The sequence below is a fragment of the Bos indicus x Bos taurus genome, chromosome 17 (assembly GCF_003369695.1).
Source record: "Bos indicus x Bos taurus breed Angus x Brahman F1 hybrid chromosome 17, Bos_hybrid_MaternalHap_v2.0, whole genome shotgun sequence".
Lineage (NCBI taxonomy): Eukaryota > Metazoa > Chordata > Mammalia > Artiodactyla > Bovidae > Bos > Bos indicus x Bos taurus.
In genome coordinates, this window is record NC_040092.1 from 31,391,258 (window position 1) to 31,405,821 (window position 14,564).

Here is a 14,564-nt window from a genome sequence, read left to right on the forward strand (position 1 = left end):
TATCCATGGGGATTCTCCATGCAAGAATACTGGAGTGTGTTGCCATGCCCTCCTGCAGGAAATCTTCCCAATCCACGGATCAAATCCAGGTCTCCCACATTGCAGACAGATACTTTACCATCTGAGCCATGAGGGAAGCCCAGAAAAACTACTAGAGCTAATCAATGAATCTGGTAAAATTAAGGTTACAAAATCTATGCACAATATCACTTACATTCTTATATACTAACAGGGAAAGGTTAGAAAGAGCAATCAAGAAAGAAATTCTATTCAGCATTGCAACAAAAAGAAAAAAATACCTAGGAACAAACCTACATAAGGAGGGAAAAGACTTGTATGCAGAAAAATATAAGATACTGATGGAAGAGATCAAAGATGATGCAAACAGATGACGAGAGATACCATGTTTATGGATTGGAAGAATCAATATTGTGAAAATAGCTATACTACCAAAAGCAATCTACAGATTCAATGCAATTCCCATCTCATTCAGTTCAGTTCAGTTCAGTTCAGTCGCTCAATCGTGTCTGACTCTTTGCGACCCCATGAATCGCAGCACGCCAGGCCTCCCTGTCCATCACCAACTCCCAGAGTTCACTCAAACTCACGTCCATAGAGTGGGTGATGCCATCCAGCCATCCCATCCTCTGTCGTCCCCTTCTCCTCCTGCCCCCAGTCCCTCCCAGCATCAGAGTCCTTTCCAATGAGTCAACTCTTCACATGAGGCAGCCAAAGTACTGGAGCTTCAGCTTTAGTATCATTCCTTCCAAAGAAATTCCAGGGCTGATCTCCTTCAGAATGGACTGGTTGGATCTCCTTGCAGTCCAAGGGACTCTCAAGAGTCTTCTCCAACACCACAGCTCAAAAGCATCAATTCTTCAGTGTTTAACTTTCTTTATAGTCCAACTCTCACATGCATACATGACTACTGGAAAAACAATAGCTTTGACTAGATGGACTTTGTTGGCAAAACAATGTCTTTGCTTTTTAATATGCTCTCTAGGTTGGTCATGGCTTTTCTTCCAAGGAGCAAGCACCTTTTAATTTCATGGCTGCAGTCACCATCTGCAGTGATTTCAGAACCCAAATAAATAAATAAAGTTTGCCATTGTTTCCCCATCTATTTACCATGAAGTGATGGGACCAGATGCCATGATCTTAGTTTTCTGAATGTTGAGTTTTAAGCCAACTTTTTCACTCTCCTCTTTCACTTTCCTCAAGAGGCTCCTTAGTTCTTCTTTGCCTCCTGCCATAAGCATGGTGTCATCTGCATATCTGAGGTTACTGATATTTCTCCTGGCAATTTTGACTCCAGCTTGTGCTTCATCCAGCCTGGAATTTTGCATGATGTACTCTGCATATATGTTAAATAAGCAGGGTGACAATTCTCAGGAGGCAGGTCAGGTGGTCTGGTATTCCCATCTCTTGAAGAATTTTCCACAGTTTGTTGTAATCTGCACACTCAAAGGCTTTGGTGTAATCAATAAAGCAGAGGTAGATGTTTTTCTGGAACTCTCTTGCTTTTTCAATGATCCATCAGATGTTGGCAATTTGATCTCTGGTTCCTCTGCCTTTGCTAAATCCAGCTTGAACTGGAAGTTCACGGTTCATGTACTGTTGAAGCCTGTCTTGGAGAATTTGAGCATTAATTTTCTAGTGTGTGAGATGAATGCAATGGTGCAGTAGTTTGAACGTTCTTTGGCATTGCCTTTCTTTGGGATTAGAATGAAAACTAACCTTTTCCAGTCCTGGGGCCACTGCTGAGTTTTCCAAATTTGCTGGCATATTGAGTGCAGCACTTTCACAGCATCATCTTTTAGGACATGAAATAGTTCAACTGGAATTTAATCACCTCTATTAGCTTTGTTTGTAGTAATGCTTCCTAAGGTCCACTTGACTTCGTATTCCAGGATGTTTGGCTCTATGTGAGTGATCACACCATTGTAGTTATCTGGGTCATGAAGTCTTCTTTGTATATCTCTTCTGTGTATTCGTGCCACTTCTTCCTAATATCTTCTGCTTTTCTTAGGTCCATGCCATTTCTGTCCTTTATTGTGCCCCTCTTTGCATGAAATCTTCCCTTTGTATCTCTAATTTTCTTGATGAGATCTTTAGTCTCTCCCATTCTATTGTTTTCCTCTATTTCTTTGCATTGATCACTGAGGAAGGCTTTCTTATCTCTCCTTGCTATATTTTGGAACTCTGCATTCAAATGGGTATATCTTTCTTTTTCTCCTTTGCCTTTCACTTCTCTTCTTTTCTTAGTTATTTTTAAGGCATCCTCAGATAACCATTATGCCTTTTTGCATTTCTTTTTTTGGCAGATGGTCTTGATCACTGCCTCCTGTACAATGTAATGAACCTCTGTCCATAATTCTTCAGTCACGCCATCTATCAGATCTAATGCCTTGAATCTATTTCTCACTTTCACTGTATAATCATAAGGGATATATATGATTTAGGTCATACCTGAATGGTCTAGTTGTTTTTCCCTACTTTCTTCAATTTAAGTCTGAATTTGGCAATAAGGAGTTCATGATCTGAGCCACTATCAGCTCCCAGTCTTGTTTTTGCTGACTGTATAGAGCTCTTCCATCTTTGGCTGCAAGAATATAATCAATCTGATTTCGGTATTGACTCTCTGGTGATGTCCATTTGTAGAGTCTTCTCTTGTGTTGCTGAAAGAAGGTGTTTGCTGTGACCAGTGCTTTCTCTTGGCAAAGCTCTGTTAGCCTTTGACCTGCTTTGCTTTGTACTCAAAGGCCAAATTTGCCTGTTACTTCAGGTATCTCCTGACTTCCTACTTTTGAATGTCAATCCCCTGTAATGACAAGGACATCTTTTTTGGTGTTAGCTCTAGAAGGGGGCTTCCCTGGTGGCTCAGAGGGTAAAGCATCTGCCTGCAGTGCAGGAAACGCAGGTTCAATTCCTGGGTTGGGAAGATCCCCTGGAAAAGGAAATAGCAACCCACTCCAGTACCCTTGCCTGGAAAATCCCATGCATGGAGAAGCCTGGTAGGCTACAGTAGGCTACAGTCCATGGGGTCGCAAAGAATCGGACACGACTGAGTGACTTTGCTTTTGCTTTCGCTAGAAGGTCTTGTAGGTTTTCATAGAACCAATCAACTTCAGCTTCTTCAGCATTAGTGGTTGGGGCATAGACTTTGATTAATGTGATATTGAATGGTTTGCCTTAGAAATGAACAGAGATCATTCTATCATTTTTGAGATTGCATCCAAGTACTAAATTTTGGACTCTTGTTGACTATGATGGCTATTCCATTTCTTCTAAGGGATTCTTGCCCACAGTAGTAGATACAATGGTCACCTGAGTTAAATTAACCCATTCCAGTCCATTTTAGTTTGCTGATTCCTAAAATGTCAATATTCACTCTTGCCATCTTCCGTTTGACCACTTCCAATTTGCCTTGATTCACGGACCTAACATTCCAGGTTCCTATGCAATATTGCTCTTCACAGCATCAGACTTTGCTTCCATCACCAGTCACAATCCACAGCTGGGTGTTGTTTTTGCTTTGGCTCCATCTCTTCATTCTTTCTGGAATATTTCTCCACTGATCTCCAGTAGCATATTGGGCACTTACAAACCTGGGGAGTTCTTTCAATGTCCGATCTTTTTGTCTTTTCATAGTGTTCATGGGGTTCTCAAGGCAAGAATACTGAAGTGGTTTGCCATTCCCTTCTCCACTGGACTACGTTTTGTCAGAACTCTCTATCATTACCCGTCTGTCTTGGGTGGCCCTACGTGGCATGGCTCACAGTTTCACTGAGTTAGCAAGACTTGGTCCATGTGATCAGTTTGATTAGTTTTCTGTGATTGTGGTTTTTGTCTGTCTACCCTCTGATGGATAAGGATAAGTGGATTATGGAAGCTTCCTGATAGGAGAGACTGATTGAGGAGGAAACTGGCTCTTATTCTGATGTGTCTTGCTCAGTAAATCTTTAATCCAATTTTCTACTGATGGGTCGGGCCATGTTCCCTCCCCATTGTTTGACCTGAGGCCATAGTATGGTCTCAGATAATGAGGCCAAATGATGATAATGGTGACCTCTTTCAAAATGTCCCATGCAAGCACTGCTTCAGTCAGTGACCCCAACCTTGCAGCAGTCCAATGCCAGCACACACCTTCACTGGAGACTCCTGGACACTCAGGGGCAAGTCTGGGTCAGTGTCTTGTAGGGTCATAGATGGTTACCTATTCTATGACAAAAGAAGCAATAATATATAATGAAGAAAGACAGTCTCCTCAATAAGTGGTGCTGGGAAGACTGGACAAACATGTGAAAGAATGAAACTAGAGCACTCCGTAGCATCATACACAAAACTAAGCATCAAATGGTTTAAAGACCTAAATGTGAGGCCAGACACTATGAAACTCTCAAAGGAAAAGACAGGCAGAACACTCTGACATAAATCACACAAGATCTTTTTTGACCCACCTCCTAGTGTAATTAAAATAAAAAACTAAAATAAACTAAATGGAACATGTTGTTCAGTTGCCCAGTCGTGTCCTACTCTTTGTGACCCCATGGACTGCAGCACACCAGACCTCCCTGCCCCTCACTCTCTCTCCAAATTTGCCCAAGTTCATGTTCATTGCATCAGTAATGCTATCCGGCCATCTCATCCTCTGATGCTCTCTTCTTCTGCCCTCAATGTTCTGTACCATCAGGGACTTTCCCAATGAGTCATCTGCAAGCATCAGATGCCCAAAATACTGGAGCTTCAGCTTCAGCATCAGCCCTTCCAGTGAATATTCAGGATTGATCTCCTTTAAGATTGACTGGTTTGATCTCTTTGCTGTTCAGAAATTTTCTCCAGCACCACAGTTTGAAGGCATCGATTCTTTGAAATTCTGTCTTCTTTATGGAACTTATTGAACTTAAAAACTTTTCCACAACAAAGGAAATCATAAACAAGAAGAAAAGACAAGCCTCAAAATGGTGGAAAATATTTGCAAATGAAGCAACTATCAAGGACTATATCTCCAAAATATACAAACAGCTCATGCTGCTTAATATCAAAAAAAAAAAAGGTAAAAACCCTAAAAAGGCAGTTCTCTGAAGACATAGATGGTTAATGAACACATGAAATGAAAGCATGCTTTACACCACTAATTACTAGATAAATGCAAATCAAACTACAATGAGTATTACCTCACACTGGTCAGTATGGCCATCATCAAAAATCCTACAAACAATAAATGGTGGAGAGGGTACGGAGGAGAGGGAACTTTCTTACACTGTTGCGGGGGGTGTAAACTGGTACAGACACTGTGGAGAACAGTATGAAGATTTCTTAAAAAACTAAAAATAAAACTATCTCAAAGCAACTATGAGTTGTGTCCAACTCTTTCAGAGGCTATGGAACAAAACCCAGTAGACTCTTCTGTCCATGCAATTCTCTAGGCATGAATTCTGGAGTGGGTTGCCATGCCCTTCTCCATAGGATCTTTCCTACCCAGGGATTAAATTCACTTCTCTTATGTCTCCTGCCTCAGCCAGCAGGTGGATTCTTCACCACTAGCATCACCTGGGAAGCACTAAAGCAACTATACTCCAATAAAAATTAGTTAAAAAAAGAAAAAACTAAAAATAGAACTACCATGTGCTGTGCTCTGCTTAGTTGCTCAGTCGAGTCTGACTCTTTGAGACCCCATGGATTGTAGCCTGCCAGGCCCCTCTATCCATGGGGATTCTCCAGGCAAGAATATTGGAGTGGATTGCAATGCCCTCCTCCAGGGGATCTTCCCACCCCAGGGATCAAACCCAGGTCTCTCACATAGCCTACCCCTTCTCCAGGGTATTTTCCTGACCCAGGTTGAACCAGGGTCTCCTGCATCACAGATGGATTCTTTACCAGTTGAGCTACCAGGTAAGCCCAGAACTACCGTATAACCCAGCAATCTCACTTTTGGTCATATACCCAGAGAAAACCATAATTCCAAAAGACACATGTTCCCGAATGTTCATTGCAGCACTATTTACAATAGTCAGGACACAGAAGCAACTTAAATGTCCATGTCAACAGAGGAATAAATAAAAAAGATGTGGTGCATATATGCATACAATGGAATATTACTTAGCCATAAAAGGAATCAAATTGTGCTATTTGCAGATGTGGATGGACCTGGAGACTGTCATATAGAATGAAGGAAGTTAGCTTGAGAAATAAACATTATATATTAATTTATATATGTGGAATCTAGAAAAATGATACAGATGAATTTATCTACAAAGCAGAAGGGTGATAAGGATGAGCTGGGAGCACTATGTATAAGATAGATAACTAATGAAAACCTACTATATAGCATGGGGAACGCTACCCAATGCTGTGTTTTAACCTAAATGGGAAAGAAATCCAAAAAAGAGGGAATATATGTATACATATAACTGATTCACTTTGCTGTATAGCAGAAACACAACATTGTGTTAAAATAAAAATTAATTTAAAAAACACATTGTACACCTTAAGTATGCATAATTTTTAATTTTCCAACTATTCCCCAATAAAGCTGGAAATTTTTAAGTGTTTAAAAATGATCAGATATACTGACATACATTTTATAGCATTCTCATTAGCTTTAACGCATAAACTTCTAAAATAAAAGCATATTTCCCCCCTGAAAATGGTTGTATGTGTCTTTACAATCTGTTTCCTGAAGCCCCAGACAGAGGAGCCTGGTGGGCTACAGTCCATGGGGTCACAAAGAGTCAGACACGCTGAGCAACTAACACTTTCACTTTCAAGAAATATAAAATAATTCTTATTCTTACATTGTGTAACCTACAGATGAGTTGTTCAAATATTGTAAAGAATACACGCTCAGTCACTTTCAGTCATGTCCAACTCTTTGTGACCCTATGCCAGTCTCTTCTGTCCATGGGATTCTCTAGGCAAGAATACTGGAGTATCTTGCCATGCCCTCCTCCAGGGGATCTTCCTGTTCCAGGGATTGAACCCTCATCTCTTACATATCCTTCATTGACAAGTGGGTTCTTTTCCACTATGGCTGCCTAAGAAGCCTAATGGCCCCTACAGCTTAGTGAATCTTGCATATTTAATATGACTGTATTCAGTTTTAGTAAAAACTATGGCTCTACTCATTGGAAAAGACTCTGATGCTGGGAGGGATTGGGGACAAGAGGAGAAGGGGACGACAGAGGATGAGATGGCTGGATGGCATCACTGACTCGATGGACGTGAGTCTGGGTGAACTCCAGGAGTTGGTGATGGACAGGGAGGCCTGGCGTGCTGCGATTCATGGGGTCGCAAAGAGTCGGACACGACTGAGCGACTGATCTGATCTGATCTGATGGCTCTATATTGGAGAAGGCAATGGCACCCCACTCCAGTACTCTTGCCTGGAAAATCCCATGGATGGAGGAGCCTGGTAGGCTGCAGTCCATGGGGTCGCTAAGAGTCGGACATGACTGAGCGACTTCACTTTGACTTTTCACTTTCATGCACTGGAGGAGGAAATGGCAACCCACTCCAGTGTTCTTGCCTGGAGAATCCCATGGACAGAGGAGCCTGGTGGGCTGCCGTCTATGGGATCGCACAGAGTCGGACACGACTGAAGTGACTTAGCAGCGGCAGCAGCATGGCTCTATATTGGAGAAGGAAATGGCAACCCACTCCAGTACTCTTGCCTTGAGCACCCCATGGACAGAGGAGCCTGGGGGGCTACAGTCCGTGGGTTTGCGAAGCGTCGGACATTACTGAAGCGATTTAGCAAGCATGCACATGCCTATCTATAGTATGTTTTATAGTTTCATCATTTTCACTGTGGATATTTAAATATATAGGGCTTCAAGTTATGATTCATAAAGGCAGATAGTTTCAGTATCACATAGTGAAAGTATGTTTGCCTTATTTTTAATGAGAACACATTTCTAGATGCTTCTGTATGATGTTAGGCACGGCTCTTCATTCTTGCTGTCTATCGTTACATAGTCCACAGATTCAGTAGATGAAAATCATAAAAGGAAGTAAATAAGATTAAAGGGATGAAGAGTCACTGTATTTAATGAGCTCACATGGTGTTCTGTCATAACAAATTACCATACGATACTTATGATTAACTATGCCGCCACTTGCTCTATGAGCTCACAGCACCGTAACCAAGTAAGCATAATAGAAAGCTGTCTACAAAATTAGAAGGTTACCTCAATTTTTTATTTATTACCATCTTGTCAACTCTGATAACACTTCATCATACACATGTTCTTGCCTGGAGAGATCAAAATTAAAATTTACAGAAATAGAAGGATGGTAGCTTGGTGTAAGACCAATGAGGCAATTCAGTGCAACAAATAATAAGATGTACAGATTAGAATGAATTTTTTCCAGTTTGAAAATAACATCAGTATGTTAATCCAAAGGTTTCCCTTTCTTCAATATTATCATATATTTTCATTACAAGGAAATATATATCATTAAGTCTATTGGTCATGATGTACAAATAATAGTCTGTTTGGAATGTACTTTTTGGTCATGAGATTTCAGTTGAGGCTAATTTTATAAAAGAGCCCTAGATAAGTGTCTTTTGCAGAGGTGTTGTGAATACAGAATATTTATTGTCCAGCCACACATAATAAAAATGCAAGTGAATAATGGCATGATCAGTCATATTATAGCAGCATATCATACTCAGAGCCAAGGGGAGATTACAAAATATACATAAACTGTGTTTTTGCATCATGTTCCTGACAAGCATAGTTCTTCATTTTGATAATCATCTCTGACCAGGGAGTCAAGTTTTATTTGATTGCAATCAGGCCGGGGTTGTCCTCTCTCCAGATTGATCAACTACAGTCTTTTCAGCTCATTAACTATGATCCTGTAATTTCTTCCAACCTGGAAGATGTTCTTTCTGGCCTCTATTTATGCTACCTTATCAAAGCCGCTGCTATTAAACTATATAAAATTGCTCAAATTGCCTCTCTTTTCTCCAAATTTTATTGTATTCATAACCTCTTAATCTCCATATGCTTCATGCATATTAGTTTTTATTTCCTCAAATTATTAGTTCTTTGAGATTAGGAAATATAATATGCTTTTTGTCTCTCCACAGCATTTATATAAGTGGTGTATATATCCTAAATTCTCATATATTCTTATTGAATTTATCCTTTGCATGCTCAGTCACACCCAACTCTTTGTGACTCTATGTAGCCTGCCAGGCTCCTCTGTCCACGGAATTTTCCAGGCAAGAAGATGGTTGCCATTCCCTTCTCCAGGGGACCTTCTCAACCCAGAGGTCAAACTCATGTCTCTTGCATCTCCTACACTGGCAGGCAGATTCTTTACCATTGGCGCCAACTAGGAAGCTGAATTTGCACTTTACTCTTGCAAAATCTGAAGAGCCTCTCTCTCTGTGTCTGTTTCGTTCTGTCTCTTATATATACGTATATATATATGTATATATAGCTTCAGTCATGTCCAAATCTTTGCAGCCCTAGGGACTGTACAGCCTGCCAGGCTATCTTTGTCCATGGGATTCTCCAAGCACTCCAGTATTCTCCGTACTGGCCTAGGTTGCCATGCCCTCCTCCAGGGGATCTTCCTCACCTAGGGTTCAAAACTTCATCTCTTATGTCTCCTGCATTGACAGGAAGGTTCTTTCCCACTAGTGCCACCTGGGAGGCCATATATACATACATATACTCTTCTTTTCTAAACTAATTGAGAAATTAAAAAAAAAAAAAAACAACACATATTTACGACAAAATTTCATCTTCACTCTATCAAACAAAGCTTAGAATGTGACTTGAGTACTGGGACAAATTAAATTTCCTAATTTTGATTGTACCTAATTACACATGGGTAGCCAGATTCATCCTGTTTGTTTGTGGGTTTTTTTTTTTTGGCGGGGGGGGAGTCTGCACTCAAAAGACATGCTTCTGTTCTGTTTTTCTTATAAACCATAAAACACAGAGACCTAGCACAGAAGAATGTGCTTGTATTCATATTCTTAAGATGAAAGAAGAAGAGGGAAGAATTAAACTATTCACAACCTATTCCTCTTTTCAGCCCCACCAGTCAGCTAACAGATGAGTGAGTGAGAGACTAGAGAAAGGCCAGGGTTTTATTTTAACAAATAGCCCTCCACATGAAAGATAATTAAGTAAGGGATCTTCTCCACCATTATTACCAAAGCAAATGGAACAATGAGCTTATGATAACTGTAGTGATTTAAGATAATTTTTGAATAATTTATTCATTTATCTTTTGGCCAGGCTGCATGGCATGTAGCATCTTATTTTCCTGACCAGGGATCCAACATGCTCCCCCTGCCTTGGAATCTTGCAATGTTAAACACTAGACCAGCAGGGAAGTCCCTATTTTATAACAATTAATAGATTTTTTTATTCTAATTAAAGGAAATATTCTCAGTAGCTCTCAGGAATCAAATATATTTAGTTTCTGGATAATTTGGAAGAGCATGTCCATAATCTGTAGGAAATCTCCATTTGTTTACCTTATTCAAGAATAATCTTATGAATATGTTCATCCCTCACATAAGACATGTAATGTATGTGTTTGCATAATAGCATTAAGCATGCAGTTAACAGTGCATACACTCTGAGTAAAATCTTCATTTATATCAGCAAGAAAAGTAATTATATTGGTATTATTGATGGATTAGTCATATATATTCAGATTCTTCTGTACTTCAATAATATAAAATTTAAATGTGCAAAAGAAACTAAACTGTCAATAGAGAAAAATGGTTATTCAAGCGGTAACAGGAAAGTTAGTTGAGTTATTCATGATGTCCTTTCTTTGTAATTTAGGATATTCTTAAATTATTGTTTTATTTCAGGCATACAAAGGATTAGAAGACAAATACATGAGAACAGCAGATAATAGCTATAGGAAAATTCTAGAAAAGCAACCAGACTTAAACAAACAACAAAAATAGAGCATCTTTACTCCCAGAAGTTGAAACATTTTCTGAGACTCTACCATTGGCATGATATTTGTGGTTGTGTGGAATTTTTGAAGAGTCTACAGATAAACTTCAGAGATGTCCCTCTTTTGGGAAAGTGCTTTTTGTTGGTGGGGACCTCATCAATCAGTCCTCTATATTATAGACCAGCTTTGGTCTCCTTCTGAATCATGCTAGTCTATGTGTGAGTGTATATGGAATCACTGAGTCACTTTGCTTCCCAAATTGATGACTGTAACAGAGCTAGTCTCAGAAGAGTATTACTCTTTTGTTCTGGATCTGAAAGCAAAGAATCACATAATGTAACTATATTTTTGTACATGTTATTGTCTGTTATAGGATTTCTGAATGAATTGTGCATTTGAATGAACTCACACTGGTTCATGACACACATGAATGAATGACTAAATGGATTAATGAATGTATGAATGAACAACCCCTGTGTCTCACAAAGCATGCTTTTGACTGACAGACCCTTGGAGGTGCCACATATGTCAATTCCTTCCAGCCATGATCAGTCAAGAAACATTTCTGATCTCATCACTGTTTTAATATGATGCCAGTATTCTGGCCTCTATACAGAGTTAAGTAAGTCAGAAAGAGAAAAACAAATATTTTATACTAATGCACATATATGGAATCTAGAAAAATGGTACTGATGAAATTATTTGCAGGGCAGCAATGGAGACACAGACATAGAGAAGAAACTTATGAGAATGGGGCGGAGGAAAGAGAAGGTGGGATGTATGGAGAGACTAACGTAGAAACTTATGGTATGATATATAAAATAGATAGCCAATGTGAATTTGCTGTATGACTCAGGAAACTCAAACCCTGGTCTGGAATGGGATGGGGAAGGAGGGGAGAGGGAGGTTAAAAAGGGAGGTGACATACGTATACCTACAGCTGATTCATGTTGGTATTTGGCAGAAACCAATGTAATTCTGTAAAGCAATTGCCCTTCAATTAAAAAAATAAATAAATTTAAAATTAAAAAGAATTCTAACTTTTCTCTGTTGTTTACAGTAAAATCCCTGTATCTTCATTTACAGCTGCATTCCTTCTTCTGAATTCCAGATGTATATTTCAACTAGCTAAAGAAAAATTGTACTTATATACTTCTCTATATATTATAAATATTATATCTATCCCAAGAATATTTCATGCATGAAAAACCTGTCCTTAAACTCACTAGGTTTCTCCAACATTTCTCCTCATGTTCCCTGTCTCATTGAATGGCATTGTCCATCCTGATAATTTTTAATTTTCTCAAAAAATTATTGAATTTTCTTTTTAAACAGTAAGTTGAATTTTCTTTTCAAAGAAGAAAATTAAGCCCAAAACTTGAGCTTTTCTCCTTTTACATCAAATTAACCCCTTCTCCCCTAAAAATCAACATGGAGAGTTGCAAGGCCTTTAGAATCAGGCAGTCTGGATTTAAGCCTTTACTCTGCTTCCTAGAGTTCTGTGGCCTTGAATTTCTCTGAGCCTTAGATAGCTTATTTTTAAATTTCTTTTAATATTCTTTTAAATTTCAAGCAACACTTTTTATATTAAAAATATATATCTCAATCAAATAAAAACTGAATAGATGAAAAGACTTTCCACATTCATGGATAGTAAGACTTAATATTGCCAAAATATGAGTTCAATTCAGTCTCTCTGTTGTGTCCGACTCTGCGACCTCATGGACTGCAGCACATCAGGCTTCCCTGTCCATCACCAACTCCCAGAGCTTACTCAAACTCATGTCCATTGAGTCAGTGATGCCATCCACCATCTCATCCTCTGTCATCCCCTTCTCCTCCTGCCTTCAATCTTCCCCAGCATCAGGGTTTTTTCAAATGAGTCAGTTCTTTACATCATGTAGCCAAAGTATTGGAGTTTCAGCTTCACCATCAGTCTTTCCAATGAATATTCAGGGCTGATTTTCTTTAGGAAGGACTGGTTGGATCTCCTTGCAGTCCAAGGGACTCTCAAGAATCTCAAATACCACAGGTCAAAAGCATCAATTCTTCAGCACTCAGTTTTCTATATGGTCCAACTTTCACATCCCTACATGACTACTAGAAAAACCATAGCTTTGACTAGATGGACTTTTCTTGCCAAAATATCAGTTCTTCCCTAATTACTTTATAGATTGAATTCAATACCAATCAAAACCCCTGAGAATTATTTTGTGGATAAGGATAAATTTATTCTGGAATTTACATGGAGAGACAAAAAACTGAGAAATGTAAATTCAATACAGGAGAACAAAATTGAAAGACTGAAGCTATCCAATATCAAGACATCTTATAAAAGTTACAGTAATCAAGATGGCATGGTACTAGTGAAAGAACAGACAAATAGATCAATGAAACAGAGTAGAGAGCTTAGAAATAGACCCAAATGAAAATAGTCAACAGTTTCTAGACAAAGGCCCTAAGGCAGATAGTCTTTCAACAAATGGTGCTGGAACAAATGGATGGTCACATGGAAATAAATTAATCTAGACATAGATGTTACACCAGTCATAAAAATTAGCTCAAAATAGATTAAAAAAAACAACTAAATATAAGATACTAAACTATAAGAGTCCTAAAAGGAGCATAGAATAAAACAAAATGATCTTGGGTGTGGTCATGACCTCTTAGGTATAACACCAAAGACATGATCCATGAGAGAAATAAGGTGACCTTCATTAAAATGAAAAACTTATGCTCCAAAAAAGGCATTGTCAAGGGAATAAGACAAACTACATCTAGGAAAATATATTTGTATTCAATGATGGGCTGTTATCCAAAATGTACAAGTCCTAAATAAGCATATGAAAAGATGCTCCATATCATGTGCCATCCGGTAAATGAAAATTAAAACAAGATATGCCTGCATACCTATTAAGGTGACCAAGATCCAGAGCACAGACAACACAAAATGCTGACAATGATGTGGAGCAATAGGAACTCTCATTGTTGGTGGGAATGCAAAATGGAGCAGCCACTTTGGAAGACAGCTTTGCAGTTTCTTACAAAACAAAATATGCTCTTAATATGAAAAATGAAAGAAAGTGAAAAATGAAAGTGAAGTCGCTCAGTTGTGTCTGACCCTTTGTGACCCCATGGACTGTAGCCTACCAGATTCCTCCATCAACGGGATTTTCAAGGCAAGAATACTGGTGTGGATTGCCATTTCCTTCTCCAGGAGATCTTCCCAACCAAGAGATTGAACCTGGGTCTCCCACATTGTAGGCAGACACTTTACCATCTCAGTTCAGTTCTCAGTCACTCAGTCATGACTGTTCTTTGAGACCCCATGAATTGCAGCATGCCAGGCCTCCATGTCCATCACCAACTCCCGGAGTTCTCTCAAACTCATGTCCATAAAGTCGGTGATGCAATACAGCCATCTCATCCAGCCATCTCATCTTCTGTCGTCCCCTTCTCCTCCTGCCCCCAATCCTTCCCAGCATCAGAGTCTTTTCCAATGAGTCAACTCTTCACATGAGGTACTGGAGTTTCAGCTTTAGCATCATTCCTTCCAAAGGACACCCAGGACCAATCTCCTTTAGAATGGACTGGTTAGATCTCCTTGCAGTCCAAGGGACTCT